The sequence below is a fragment of the Protopterus annectens genome, chromosome 1.part2, assembly GCF_019279795.1.
Source record: "Protopterus annectens isolate FY-2018-M chromosome 1.part2, PAN1.0, whole genome shotgun sequence".
In the NCBI taxonomy this organism is placed as follows: domain Eukaryota; kingdom Metazoa; phylum Chordata; order Ceratodontiformes; family Protopteridae; genus Protopterus; species Protopterus annectens.
This window is the reverse complement of record NC_056727.1, coordinates 1,091,172,117-1,091,189,221: the sequence shown is the minus strand read 5'-3', so window position 1 is coordinate 1,091,189,221 and position 17,105 is coordinate 1,091,172,117.

The window sequence follows — 17,105 nt, the reverse complement described above, 5'->3', positions numbered from 1 at the left end:
TCATTGCCATACCCAGGAGTGGCACAGACACAAGAGTCAGCATATCCTCTGATGTTGATGTATTAGCAGTTACTGCATTCATTGCCAGACCCCGCAGAAGTGTGCACATCTGCACCTTGTTCAGCCTTAGCTGCTTCTACATGCTACCCATTACAGCTTTTATACATCAGCACATAAACTGGAAGGGTCTATATTATGATATTGCATGCTCAGAAGAGCGAACGATACATAATCGACCCCATGTAAGCGAAAGCTTACAATGTCAAAACTTCAGAACAGCAATTTTTTTCCAAGGGAAAAAAAAATGCTCTTCTGAAACAAACAAAAAAAAAACTGTAAAACATTACATAATGTGGGGGGCTTTGGCCTCCACCCCCCCCCCTACTTACAGTGACAAAAAGGCAAATAAGCAAAAGTGGCCAAACAAATTTTTCCCAGGGAAAGAATTCGCTGAAAAGCTGCTTCACTATTTTGCCTTTTTGAGCTTTTCAGTTCAACAGACGCATTTGACAACCTGCGTCTGCAACAGCGTAATAGGGAGCCAACTGGAAAATATTGCAGTGAATACCTTATAATATGCTACATGGATGTCCTGTTTACATGCAGAACAGGATTCTATGTGAAGACAATTGTGTAGATAATTCTTCCTGTGCAACCTTAACCTCTATGTGGATGTTATCTTCTTGCACTACTAATGTGCTTATGACAAGAAATATGCATAGTGTCTACTTTGTCAGGGTGCACTTGCTAGTGTAACAACTCTCTATACAAACCACTGAGACGTGTGGAATGGGTCAGTTCAGCACCAACTTCCATATCCATACTGGAAAAATAATTCAGTTTCAAACCCTCCATGCAATGATACAAGGAACTCTTCCAGCTCTGTCAGTCTGGGTGATCTTGGTGAACTACCCTGAGTAGAGTCTCCCTTGTAATATCCTCTGCCATCGGCTTGGCATGGTTGAGCATCCTAGTCAAGTGACAATGTAAGTGGGTCATTGTGCGGTCTAGCCCATCCACCACATTTATGTTGTGCAGAACAGACTGCAGTCCCTGGTCCTTTAATGGTTGGTCTGCATTCCGGTTACCCATCACTTGTATCCTGTATATCTTGAGTGTCTGCACCAGAATATTGCTTTCAGTATCAATGAAATTATCCTGCCTATGTTTGTCCTTTCTGTGGACATGCTATATCCTGGTTTTACAATATATAAAGGTACAGACAGTGAACCAGTTCTTTGTGTGACACCCCCAGAAGGTATAATCATAGTATGCAGGGCTTCCATATTCTGTTATATTATCATGCAACAGTTCCAGCAGTGGATAGACTGTGCACTTGTCTTCTGATATGTGAATGTGCAACTCCCCATTGGCCTACTGCCAGCATGGATATTTATACATTGTGATTTGGTTCCAGGATCCCAGATAAGACTTCTTGACAAAAGATAGTCCTCAAAAGCCTACTGGTATTGCACAGTTCAGCTGTATATCCAACCTAAACAGATTTTAGTTACTGCTCTGGTTGCTAATACATGTAAGCAAATAAATGAAGTACAGCAAACCAGTATATTATATGTATAAATAAACCTAGGAAACACATCTACTAGTTTATCATATACCCTTATATCTGAGCAGTACTTTGAATGGAAAATAAATGGAAAATATATACTTTACCAGGAAAAGACACACATCTACATTTGCGGGATGCCTCACAAGCAGCCAAAATGGAGGCACTAAGCTAAGAAGGGAGGATGGTCAGTAAACTTGCAGATACATGGAACAAACATGGTGGGTGAAGAAGATGAAGATAATTTTCCATTTTCTTCATGCATTCTTTAGGTGGCAGGTCCTGGTTCCATACATTAAACTCTTCAAAAAAAACAAAACTGGATGCTTGCCGTGTCATAGGCCTAATATTTATAAAGACTGCAGATATCCAACACTTTGGTAAGCAATGTCAGCACAGTTATGGTTACCCAATGCGATGCCCATCTAATTATAACATCAGAGCTTTTCAACATCAGATCATTATCAGTTTCAAAGTTCTACAAACCATTAAAATAGGTCTATTGATAACAAACGTCCGAAACACAGTCAAAATGAGATGATGAAAATGGAAGGCTGTGTATATTCACCATGTAATTATTGATGTCAGTTTGTTTTGCCGTGTAACTACTTACTGAGAAAAAACATCAGTTATTTTATTATTTTTTTACAAGGCAAACATAGCTTTGCAGCAAAGCAAGAGTAGAGTTTAGAATGAGCCTGTGAGGAAATTTCATAAAATTAGTGGTGTTTGCTGGAAATATACATTCTACATTTTTTGTCAATGGGTCTGTAGACTGCAACTGTAATTTAGTCGCATTTTATATAAACTAATCTGAATACCTTTAACAGAAAACATGTGTGGTCTGAGCACAAAATGTGTATAATACACACTCATGTACAAAACAAGTGATATGTTTCACTTCTTTGATGAAAAATAATAACTATAGAATATTATGGAATCATTTCACATCTGCAAAAATATCTAAAAGATGCATTTTACATGAGTAGAAACAGTGTCAAAACAGAGTTACAGGTTATCAGCATTACAGATAATATTTGCTTTCTTTAATTTATCCCTTGGGGTTCTCCTTTCAATATCCTCTTTAAAAGAGGGGATTATTCTTCTTGGTGCTGTAAGACTATCATTAGTTAATTGGCTCAGTGGGATGCTCATTCCTGTTTTCCAGTCTCATGCTATAACCACTTTGCCATGTTAGAAAATACAAATCTTATCTGTCTTTTTTTTTTGCTATTCTGTCTTGTTTTACTTCAAGTTAAACATATGTGATTCATGTGAAATTTCTCCGTGCCTCCCAGATATCTGCTCCCAGTCAGCCTTACCCTGTTTTCCTATTACATTTACCATATATACATACATGAATGTTTTCTTCTATCTCTATCACACCTTGCTTTTTCCAGATAAAACCATTGCAACAATCTCATCTGCTGGTCCCATAAATCACTCTATTTTCTTAGTCTAGTGGTTTCTTACAATATCTCACTCTTCTGTTCAGTGTTAAGCTTTGTTGCTTCCTTAATTTTCTGCCATTTTTGTAAATCCAGCTAGGTCACATTATTCATGAAATCCAACAAATCCTTATACGTTGTGGTGCTTCTTCCATTATTAACATTACCACATTCATCCAAAGGATCCTGTTAACCCTATGTGGATGATTGACCTTTGTACTATTATAAATTCATTAAACTACTGTAATTAATCCACTGGCCATTGGATATCTCCCTTCTGAGATATAATGTTTATGTTCAACTAATCATTTACAAGTATGAATCTTTTGCCCCAACCAGATCTTAATACCTTTCACATTATTTCTAACATTTTAGAGTGTTACCAAATCTTAAGGCTGCATCATTCAGCCCAGGTCATATCACTCCAGTTTTAGAAGTCCCTTGAATCAGCTTTCTTCTAACCCTTCATGATTAGCTCAGGAGAGTACCATATAGTCTTTCAGAAGTCCCACATGCTTTAGCAATATTTGATAGTCTCATGTTCCTTCAACTTGATGGCCATAACATATGTTGGAAAGTTTGTCAGGTAATCATCACACATGATAGGTGAATGCCATATATTTCTTGCTGTCTTTCTTTTCTGATTTTTAAGGACAATATTTTTATTAAGTCAGGAATTCTTTGGAGGCCCCTATGATCAAAATGACATGGCATTTGCATAATCAAGCAAAAGTTATTTTTAGGAAAAGCTTGGACAACTGATCCTTCATCCTGAAGTATAGTTCCTTTAAGTTTTTATTTGTAGTACTTTTCAAAATGTAACCGACCTTGAAGGCCAAGTAACCAAGGTAGGTTATCTCTTGTCCAGGAACATGGAGGGAGGCCCTTCTCTACAGCCTGTTTCAGTCTTTATTTGGATAGGTATCAACTCCAAGCTGCTTTAAAATTACATACATGATTCCCATGACATTTCTACCCCCTTGCCAAATATCTGCTAGTATTCATTTTAATCCATCAAAAGAATGTTTTATAACTGCAAAATAACACATTTTAACCATCCTGTGAGGTTTCTAGTTGATGTTTTTGTTAAGTTGTTAGTTAACTGCTCTGCATTGTGCCCATTTCTTCCACATATAAAAAAACAGTGTTCCACATGTTGGAGTCAGAAGTTTTAGAGCTATAAACAGATGTTTGCCTTAACTGTGTACTGCATGACAATATTAAATTCTAAACTAAGGTAATTGTTGTTTGCATCATTTTGTATTAACAGTCTTGTATTCCTGTTATATTCCTTGTTAATTCTATTAGAGTATGTTAGAAGTGCTGTTGCCTCACAAAAAAGGAAAGCATTACTTGTGGCTGTTGTTTCCCCTACCCCAAACACATGATTTGGTGGACTCACCCGCTCGCTGCTCATGGCACTACTGGAACAGACATAGGTACATTAATGAAAGGACTTATATATGTGATGTGAAAGTAATTACAATAAACAGCTTATCTTAAATTGCGTAATTGTTTTACATTTTGTTAATGGACATTTGAGAAATGCTAGTTCTCAATTGTATTGTGCCCATTCTAAACTATAAGCTATAGTGTTTTTACCCCTGGAGAAAATGTGTGATGTAGAGAATGCTTGATTGTATTTTTAAATGCAAACAGGATTGAAGTGCTCTGCATAAAGCTGCATGCCACAACCATAGCTCATGGGTCTGATGCAGTCTGTACATTTGCAAATTGATTATTTTGCAATATTTCACAGGGGCCAACCCGCTTCACTCCTCTCCATCCTCAACCATCCAATCCCCTTCTACATTTGCAACCATAAAGCCACACCCCATTGGTACATATCAATTACATAAAACTACTTAAGTAATACAACCTCCCAAAATATCATGAATCAAAAGAATAAATGCTTTAATGATAAGTCAAGTAATTTAAACTTGTTGAACTCTAAATATTTACTAATAGACTAAGAATACTAACACTTATATTAACTATAGATTAATGAACCAACCTACTGAATCAAAAATAAATATGTAAGGAAAAATATTAAAGAAAAATGATACCATAGTCACTATTCTAGCAAACCTTTCCTGGTGGTAAGCGTACTGTATCTATATATATATATATATATATATATATATATATATATATATATATGTGTGTGTGTGTGTGTGTGTGTGTGTGTGTGTGTGTATGTATGTATATGTATACCTGTTTCTATAGCTATATATATATATATATATATATATCTATATATATATATATATATATATATATATATATACGTCAACGACTGTGCACAAATCACTGAAAGCACAATTCACTGAAAACACAATTCACTGAAACACATTTCACTGAAAGTTATATATGGCCTTTTCCCCACTGTAGTGCGACTCTGGAGTTAGAATATATAGTAAGGGGGGTGGGGGGCACCGCCCCCCACATTGAGGGGTGTGATGGAATATATTAAGTTTAGAAAATAGAAATTTATTGAAATTGCAAGTATCCATGTGTATAGTTAAAAATATTTAAAATAGGTGGGGGGGCGGTGCCCCCCACACCCCCCTTACTATATATTCTAACTCCAGGGTCGCACTACAGTGGGGAAAATGCCATATATAACTTTCAGTGAAATGTGTTTCAGTGAATTGTTTTTTCAATGAATTGAGCTTTCAGTGAATTGTGCACAGTCAAATGTGTTTCAGTGAAATGTGCTTTCAGTGAATAGTCCTATAAATATATATATATATACATATATATATATATATATATATATATATATATATATATATATATATATATATGTGTGTGTGTGTGTACACACACACACACACACACACACACACACACACACACACACACACACCCACACCTCTCTTTCTCTCTCTCACTTTCTCTCTATGAATCACAAAGACAAACATAATCAGTGGGATAAAGATACTGCAAAGATTAAAAGTGCACTTAATATACAAAAATCTAAACATAGCCTAATTACCTCCTTATTAAAGAAAATGCTTGCTGGAGACATCCCAATGAACTCATCCAGGATAACTCCTGCAGCCCCTTTTCTCTATAAACAAAACAAATGAAACTACTAAACAATTGCACAACTGAATTATGCATGGAACATAGTAAACATTTTACTATAAAACTAAATATAAAAACATCCTGCTAAATACTAGACAATAACTGACTCCTGACTGGCAACGAATGCTAAGGATTATGAAATCTGTAATAGTTGTGGCAAGAATAGGGTGATTCAGAAAGACAGCAGTCTATTTCTGAGACTTATAAAAGTGTGAAGTCATATTATGTCACACCTCTCTTTTAGTCCAAACTACCATAGTTACCAACACAAAAATATTTTTGTTGTTATATACAAACAGTCACCATCAATGACAATAATTGTCAATGGATGTATCTAAGCACTTACACAACACAATAAAACAAAAGCTTGTACACTGCAAATAGAACTTGATATAAACTGACAAAGGAAACCTAAAATACAAGTAAATAGATATATTGCATATTTTAAATTCTTACAAATAGTTTCAAAAGCAGCTAGACATAAAACAAACACAAGTAAGAGCACACTATTAGGCTGTAATCATAACAAACTCCTACCAAGCACCCTAAGTCACCACTCACCACTTATGATTATTTATATGTTTAACCCCACCTCCCCCAAAAATGAAACCTGTCTTAGAAATTTATACCTGAATTAATGGAACCATTTGTGCTCACAGAGTTACTAGTGGTACTTTTGTGCATAACATATACAGATCAATACCCAACCGAATCCCTATCAAACATCTTCAACGTGTACAGCCAAGACAGACTGATACATCCAAGACAGATTGCTCACACTTACCTGCAGAAGATTTAGTGGCAAAAGGAAAAAAAATGATCATCTTGAGAATTTAAAAGACAACTAAATGAAAAGGATAAGGCCTAGCATAAATGATACAAGGATCCAAGTAGTTCTACAAAACCTAACAATTTTTGCAATCTAAAACAAATTGTAGATTTACAACTACATTGCTGAATCCATATTCCTCAAATACTCACAAGTAATATTTTCAGCCAAAAAATGTTCTGGAGCTGTTTAAAACATTTTGGAAAAAACAATTTCCAAAATTCCAAACAATATATTAAAATCAATAAAATTGCACTAGAGGTTGTTCAATAATATATTACAAATATATTACAAAATTGATAAACTTATTCAGGCAACTATTCACAAATATCACTATTAAAGTTCTGAAATACACATTTGGAAACTTCTTTCCTATCTACCATCCTATTTTAAGGCAATGCATAGACAACAGGTAGAAAAGCTACTACACAACATTCAATTTAACTTGTATCCTTCATATCACCTAACCCTAATACATCAATATTTTCTGAAATATTGCAGATCTTACCTTGCTACATCCTTAGCATGTATCCCTCATTGTACTTACTTATATTCCCAGATGTACAAATAACATACTCATAGTGTATCATCATCTGTATTTATCTTCCCTATCTCACACCATTGTTGCTCTACAAATTAACTTTCAAATTCTCTGAATTGTACAAATATCAAACAATTGTAACTATCTGTTGAAACATGGGAATGTCTAACTGGTCCTGGTCATGGCTGAAAACAGTCTGTGGGCAAAACCACTGGGTTCCTATTAGATGACCAAAGACGCAGTCTATCGAATGCAACTTGGTTGAAATTAAAACAACGAAAAGGCAAAATAGCGAAGTGGCTTTTAAGTGAATTCTTTCCCAGGGAAAGAACAGGCGCAGCCCCCCACTTTATGTTTTCTTTCAATTTTTTTTCCTTTTTTTTTTTTTTTTTTTGTGGAACAGCGATTTTTTTCCAAGGGGGAAAATTGCTGTTCTGAGCTTTTGCTTACATGGGGTCGATTATTCATCGTTCGCTTTTTTAAGCATTCGATGATATAATATAGACCCAAACCACCTACCCACTAAAAAAATAAATAAATAAATAAACAAACAAATAAATGTGAACCTTACTGTAGTAATAATGCCATACAGCTTAAAATGCAGCATAATTAAACCAATACCAAAAGCAGCCAGCTCCAAAAATCCATCAGAATATAGCCAAGAATAATTATACATACAGTAACTAAATTACTAGAGAAAATAATCTGCAGTCAGTTAACTGAGAGTGTAAATTCATTTGATCATCTTTCAAATAAAAAGCATGGCTCTTGGTCAAAATTTAGCACTGTGACAGCTGTCTTCTCCTTTCCTACCAATGTACTTTCAAATGCAGAAAAAGTAAATTGTCAGGAAGACTGTTTTTTTTTATTTAAAAGAGGATATTTGAGACTGTTAATCCTAATGTAGTAGTTCAAATACTTAAAAGACGTGAACATGAGGCATATATTCAGGCAGTGTAAGGCAGTATACAATGCCAGCGTTTTCTTCCATAACTGCGTATCTGTAAGAGGCTGTCATAGCAGCTTTTGCAGCTAATGATGGATCTTTGGACTGCACTTAACATTTCAGGTGGACAAGTAGTTCAGCATGTTAATGATATAAGCACTTGGATTGTTAGGATGGCTGAGGGTTCAACCCCCCCGCCCCCAAAATCTGTTGTCACAGCAGAGTATATTTATGTGTCATCCCAGGAATATGAATGGGATACTACAAGGCCCATATACATACTTCCCATACATATTATTTGGCAGGGCTTTTCCAATATAATGGAGACATATCTGTCCATTGTCTGTCACATGCTTGAAATATTTAAAACTGTATGATCAGCAAGTTCTTATGTATAGGTCCAATTCTGCTATTGTCAAAAATGAAATAGCATCACTGGCCCCAAACACAGATTTGCTTTCCCAATAAATAACTTCTGCAATTAGTATGATGTCAGACTGCATATGAGGATGGCTCTTGGCCAAGCCCCCCCCCCCCCAGTGTAATTCTCAAACAAACAGGTGGGTGACATACCTGTGTAAGTCCTACTATTAAAATATTATTTTACTTCACTGTCCAAAGTTCAACTCAGTTAATAATGCAGTTATATTGTTTCGCATGCCTGTTCCCCCATCCTCTTTCTCATTATCCTTTTACCTTTATTCAATTATTTATTTATTTAGTTTTTCTCACCATTTCTTTTTCTATTACATGCAGCAGCACAGCGATCTGCACCAGCCTCACCTGCATAGTGAGTCATCCTTCCACTGGTGACAGCAGTAGCAGAACCACCACCCAAGGCACCCAGCACATCTGGGTCACAGCCTGCCATCATTGCCTCCATGACCACCTGCATCAGGTAGCCCTGCACTGGGCAGTGGTATATGCAATACAGTTCATTAAAGTCTACAGATTTTACACTATCTCTTTGATAGTGTGCTTATATTTTCCATAATTTTTATCACTTTATGTTTTCTAAACATATGTTTCTGACTAATATCCCACATTCCCACTAGAATTTGAAAGAGTTATGTGTTATTTGGTGTTCAAATTTTATGCTAATTAGATGCCCAGATTTTTTTTTTCTGGATGTACCTACTTTCAAGGGCCTTTGTTCCTATTTTCAATGTCTGCAGGTTGAGAGGGATGTAAGCACTGCATCTGTCTTCTGTAGCAGGATTTAGTGGTGATGGCTAACAGGTTAATGAGTAATCTTCCAATGGCTCTAAGCTGGTAGAAATTATATGTCTGAACACCCAGACCTATCCCCAAACCCGGTGTTCCTTTCCCTTTTGTGTGTATGCCCATTCCAGTATGTTGTACAATGATTCTATCACCAGTGTCTTTCCTCTGTTTGTCAGATATCTCCTACAGCACTGTGTTCCTTCTAACTCATTGTATTATACCACACCCTGTCAAGCATGTCTGTCTGTCCTTTGACTTAACTTCTCCCTCTTACCCACCTCTTACATCCTGACTTCTTTCCCCAGCTTTCCCTTCTCATTAAAAAATGAGCATGTATCCAACAAAAAATACTCCCATCCATACCTCTCAACTTCACAGATATTTCTGTATTGCAGACATGATTGACTATTACTGTTCATCCCAAAAAGTGTAATTGGTTGACAAAGCATTGATTATTACTGTCAGTAAATAATTACAAATATTTGCTGTAGGTCAACAGCAGTATTGAGCTAAGAATTTGAGAGGTATGCTCCTATGCTCCTATCCCACCTTCATCCTGCTCAGTCCTTATTTGCGTACCTTGCATTCTGTCCTCTGCTTGCTTTTCCTTTTCATCACTGCCTTATACTCCTATTTCCAACATTTAATCTGGTCAAAAAATAAATAAACATACCACATGCAAAAAAGGCTTGCATGGTGATGTCATCCTTCTGTAGTCATACTTTGAACAACAGTTGGCAGAAAGTAATATTGATGCTTTTATACAACCATGCAGAAATGGCACTTCTTGACCTATGGAAAAACTGAAGAAAAGTCCTTGATATAAGCAAAGGATTTTGTCATCAGTCATGTAACTGAACGGAACGTAGATACGTGTCACCAAGCAATAACAAAATATGGTAAAAGTTACTACTTTCTTTGTAAGGGCTTCCATGGTTCACCATACTCATGATGTAATAAGGCTATTCTCTGTGCACTATATGCATCCTTCTAATCACCTGTGAGTAAAATGTTGTTTTGCAGTATTATATTTAATCATACAACTCCATTCCATTTCCATGCATTTCTTGTTTACACCTTTCCTATGAGTGCTTCATGGGATACCTGGCTAATGTTCTGTGTCAGGGAATATGAGCATTACAGATATGGGTTCAAATCAATTGAGGTGTATGGCTGTTGTCCTGAAATGGGTTTTATGGTCACCTTTCCTATTTATAATTCTATAGCACACTGTGCTAATTCTCTCTGTTTTGGAGAATATGAATGACACAAGCATGGTTTCAAATCCATGCAGGGGTATTCATCTCATTTTCCCATCATTTTTCCTTTCCTCTGAAAAGAAACATTCCTGTCATTATTGTATACCATCTAAGAAAATGTAACTATGGAGTTGTCTAGCATCGGTGAGCTAAGAAGTTGAGAGATATACTTCTATCCCACTGCAATCCTGCTCATTCCTTATTTACTTACCTTGTATTTTACCTTCTTTGTGCTTCTACATTTCATCTTGGTCCTAACCTTCAACCTGGTCAAACAATAGATAAACATAGCAGACACATATACATTAAAAGGCTTATATAACAACTTTTGGAAGAGAGCAATGTCGATGATCATATATAACCACAAAGAAATGACACTTCTCATCCTGTGGCAAAAATCAAGAAAAACCCTTGGAACATGCAATGATCTTGCCATCAGTTATGCAAATGAGTTAAGGATGGCTGTGCATCAGGGGGGGGATGTAGAAGAAAGTTAACATAATGGATTTACTCTTGTTCTTCTGATGGCTAACTGTACTCAAGAAATTATTTCTTCTGTGTCATTGTACTGGATAGAGTATTTGACTCCCATGGGGGTTATATGCTGTTCTACACAGTTCAGTATCCTGTCTGCACGTGTGCTACCCTGATATGTGTCTTCTTAATGATACTTACAGTTTGTCAGTTTCAGTGGCTGCCCTTGATAATGCACTATTATGAAGAATCTGACTGTGAGAACCTTGACTCCAATCCCTTGACTCCTTTTATTTTCTTCTTCTTTTTGCTATTACTCTCCCAGTGTGTTATATTTCTCAGATGTGTGTGGTTTTATAACCCTTTGCAGTCTGACTGATTTAGTGGCTCCACTTGTTAATGCACTGCTATGTGTCATATCCGTATGAAAGGAATCAGTTGAAATCCATTGATATCCATCTATATTATTTACCCACCTCTATCTTGCTCAATTCTCATCTCTTCATTTTGTGTGTTCCCTCTGCTTGCTGCTTTTTTTTTCTCCCTTGCCAACTTTTAATCTAATAAAAATACATTATCACGCCACACACACTCTCAAAAAAGGCTAATAAAAGAACAAAAGTAATCTTTTGTGGTCAAACAATATACAACATTTGCCAGAGAGCAGCTTTGATGATGCCCATATACAACCACAGAGCAATGACACTTCAGTTCACTTCTTGTGATAAAAATAGAGAAAATGCTTGGTAAATACTAAGATGTTGGCCTACATTGCTCAACTAAGCTGAAAGTTAATTGGCACCACCAGGAAATCAAGCAATACTGAAATGATGGGAAATTACTACAGCTTACATGATTCATTGTAGTTATGATGTGATGTGTAAATCAGTGCAGCAGGTGGAGGGTTTTAATCCCCTGATGGGTATATGTGGTTTAATAATTGGCATTTTTCGGTCTTCAACACTATTCTAGCATTCTCTTGAAATGTCTGTTTTTTATACATCTTTGCTATAAATTCTTCTTTAGCTTTACTTGTTAATGTAGTACTCTTGTAAATATCATTTGAGTAGGCAGGGATTCGAAACATTGAAGCCTGCCTTGTATCAGTCTATAAAATAATCTGCATCGTACACTAATTATGTGCAATGCAAATATGAAATAAGATAAACCTTGTCCCTGTATGTAACAGTTTTGAATTAATGTGGGCATTGTTAATACAATAGGGGTGGGTTTTGATCCCCTGATGGTTTTATGTTATTTAACAATGGCCATTTCCCAGTCTTCAACACTGTTCTAACATTCCCTTGAAATGTGCATTTCCTGACAGCTTCGCTATAAGTTGTTCTGTGGTATCACCTGCTAATGCTGTGGTCTAGAGAATATGGACAGCTGAGCTTTACCCAGTTTCAGACTGCAACCATTCCATATTATTTACTGATCACTCCTGTGCAAATATCAAATAAGGATAAGCGTATTGCATGTGTGTAACAGCTCCACAGTGTTATGGCATCATTTGCTATTTTACAGTTTGTACTTTTCACTGATCAGTACTGTTCTAACATTTGTATAAACTGTGCTTAATAGAAAGCTTTTTTTTCAGTGCTTCTGTGGCATGCCATGCTAGTGTGCTGGTCTAGAGAATATCAATCACGAGGGATAGGTTTAATTCTATTTAGGTTTAGGTCCGTTTTCTTGTTATCATGGGCTGCATTTCCCTGAAATGCGTTTTTCAGAAACCTTTCCTCTGAGTGCTTCCATGGCATGCATACTAGTGCACTGATCTATTGAATATCAGGCAAAAAGGTATGGGATTCAATTTCATTCAGGTGTGTGTCTCTTTTCTTGATACCATGGGCTGTATTCCCCTGAAATGAAACATTCCTATCATGAAGTTTTAATTATGTCAGTGAGGTCTAGTACTTTTTTCTCAAATTTATACATGGATCCATATGCCTTTGTTAAGCTGAGATGTTAACAAATATGGGCTTGCATTTCAACTTCATGCTGTTCGTGCCTTGGTAGCTCACCTTGTGTTGCACCCTTATCTTCTTTTCTCTTTTCATCTCTATCATGTACTCAATTTTCCAATCTATAAGACAGTCATAATACAGATAGAAGCAACATATATCTTTCTGCAGTTATACTTTGTGTAACTGTTGGCAGAAAACAACATCGATAGCCATCTATAACCACAGTGAAATGTCACTCCATATACTATTGCAACACCAGTCTAAAATAAAACATAATACTGTCCAGTTAATACATTTATTTTAACTCCTTTAATGGCTCAGTGTACTCGTGCACTTATGTTTACTGTGTCAATGCACTGGTGTTTCAAATTCTGTGGGGGTGTATGTTGTTATTTCACAGTGGTCACTTTCACCAAATGGCCTGTTACTAGTGGTGTCCCACAGGGCTTGGTACCTGGACTTCTCCTGTTTGGAATAGACTTTTCTGAAGTCAATGCAAATGTAGAGGGCCTTTGACTGAACGAATTTGCTGATGACTGCAAGCTTGGTGCAACCAATAAATCCCCTAAAGAAGCAGAAGACAAATCAGCAGTGCCAGAACAATGTCTTAAAAGCCAGTGCAAAAATGCATACGTATACCCTTTGGGAAGACGACCACCCCTGCAAATTACAACATTGATGACACGCCCATAAGAACTAAGAGCAGACTCAGTGATAAGGGACTTGAGAACTCAGGTTGACAGTAACCTGAACTTTGATCACCATTTTTCCATGGTAGGTAGAAAATCCTTCTACAAGGCACAAAAGTAAGTGCATGGCATCCAGATCTAAGGAAATTATACTCCCACTATACTCATCCCTGATTAGACTAATGATAAAGTACAATGCACCCTTTAGCATGTACCTGAACAGGCATTTGCAACAGCTGGAGCAGCCACTGAGGTTCCGCACTAAAACACTACAGGGTGTAAATAATATGTCCAGTGCAGACCACCTCAGACCCTACTCTGTATTCATTCTCCTAGAGACTACTGAGGGGGTGATCTATGCCCAACCTACAAGGCATTCTACAATCTAGCCCTGATGGATCTTCTTACACATTCACAAAACAAACATCACTAGAATTACCTAATCTAAGGACATAAACCTTGTCTGTGAAATAAACAAAACAAGTTGGAGTGACAGGTTTGTGTCTTAGAGATTACCTCCTCTGGAATAGACTCCCCATTCATGTAAAACAGAGCTCTTCCCTAAGCCTATTCAAATGCAGTTTGGACCAGTGGATAGTAAATTGCAAATTCACCTCTGGCTTGTCACCTGTGGCCCTTATGGACAGGGGCAGTGTGTAGATGCCTTGAGGCACAAGCATATTGCTAAGCCATTGTAGCTCATGGACACTGATAAGTGGAAAAATTGGGGCATGAATGTTTAGGCTCAATGGCAATTAGCCTAGTAGCCTCCTATGATCCCCTTCAGATTGCAGTCTGAACAAGTGCTTCATTTACTTATTTTTTGTGTTTTATGTGTACTTTTCCTCTGACTGGTACATGGGTTCTCTTTGCTAAAGAAACTGTGGATATACTGGCATGTTGACTGCATTGCAAGATGGACTGCACAGAAGTACCACATTTTACTTATTTAATGACAGTAACATTACAGTGCAGGTCCACTGCTCATATGCTGATGTTATCAAGACTGGTGCAGATCAGTACACCATGTTACTTTCTTGTATCCCGTGTATGTAGATTCCACATTATTCTACATTCATGTATTGTCATACTACCTTCTTTCTTCTGTTTTTCCATCACTGTTTTGCTGTGTACCTCCCTTTGCACCTTTTTATGTTCATCTCTGTGTATTCTTTTGCTACATACAGTATAATCTCTACTCCACCCTCAGCCATCACTGACATTTTTCCTTTCATTGCACATTTCTATGCATACTGCTTTACATTAAATTAACATTGTAAACCTGTGCATATGAACTCACAATGACTACTACTTTCTGCTGCTTGTACTTAACTCTGTCTGCAAGGTGAACTAACATGATGCAGCCAAGGGGCTGTGCTATGGCTATGACAAGGATCTGCTCATTCTGCACATGGCCTGGATGCATGCATGTATGATTAACATTGCTGCTTATCACATATGATGTGAATAGTGCTGGCTTAGTCAGGATAGATGATGCTGTGTTTCTGTTCCAGGACTGTTTCAGAACAGGTATCCTTGGATTTTAATGGAGGTGATTTGGATACTTTAGTAGAAAAAAAAGGAATTCTATTACCAAACACTATTTTATGCTTGCAAAGAGTAATGATAAATTATGCTTTAAACTTGAAAAGTGCATTGAATGCTAGATCATTTAAAAACGAATTGCTATTAACTATGCCTATACTCATTGTTGTTTTCAGACACATGATTCTACTAGTATGTACAACAATCTTATTACCTCATTAAGTTGTTTCAGTCCGATCAAGGCCACTCAGCTAGATAAATTAACTGGTATTTTAGGAGATTGTTTATTTATTTTTATGTATCATATTTATTATTAAGTAGTGTGGTAGCCCTTATTGGGTGTACAACTTATTTCTATATTTCAGAAATATAGGCAAAGAAGGCTGGGAGTGTAAAGAAAATAAATTAATAAAACAGAAGCAAATGGATAATAATAATAATAATAATAAGGCACAAGCAATCATTTTACTAAAATATGTGTAAGTGAAAATAAAGATGATAAGGAACACTGCTGACAGAAGAAATTTCAGAGACAGTGAAGCTAATAAAAAGTAGTACAACAGGGATATGAAAAATGAGACTAATTTTGATAGAGAAGTACATAAAAAGACAAAGAAGAAGACAGCAGCACATATGAACATTATACTTATAAAATGACAAAAGGCCTTAAACTGCAGTGAGCAAATTAAACAAAGGAGAAAAGATAGTGATAGTCACCTGATAATTAATTAATAAATTAACAAACACAATATACACCAAATAAAAACTTGCCAGTATTGCAGAAACCACAGAAAATATTTTATGTTTATATTTCAAAGAGAATATATTTAAATAAAAGCTGTTTGAAGAAAAGGTCAGAGTAAAAGACAGATCAATAAATGTCATTATTCTTGCACTGGATGAAAATAAAATCCAATCTTTTAGGTTAAAAACTTACACCGAAACTTAAAATAGTAAGGGCACTTATTTATCTTACAGAAACAAAAGAGAAAACAAATAAAGAAGGATGAACAAGCAGAGGCGTGGATGAACTTGAAAGAAAAATGTGAGGTACAAAGTGAAAAGGCTGAAAAAATGTAAAACAAACATAGATTCTCTTTTATGTTAAATCAATGCAAAGTAAAATAAGATGTTTAAAATGCAAATGCTAAATATACAAGAAATGGTATACAATTACAAGATCAAGAATTGGAATGTCAGTTTGAGCAATACATAAATCAAAACGTCAAATGCTGAAATGCTGACGACCGATAATATTGAATGGACAAAGTTGCCCTCCCCTTTCAGGACACATAATAGCACTTGATCCGGGTTCTTGAGTGGTAGGGATTTTAAGGATTTAATTTGTTTGTGAGATTGTTGGTGATCAGTATTTTAAGATTCAGTGTTCCATTTCGATTAATGCTTCGATTCTTGATCTTGTAAAAGTAAACCCAAGAAAACCATGGAGTGTTTTGAACATTGGTTTCTACAGGCTACGGTATAATAACAATTGCCTATTAATTATTGTAAATGACTGCAAT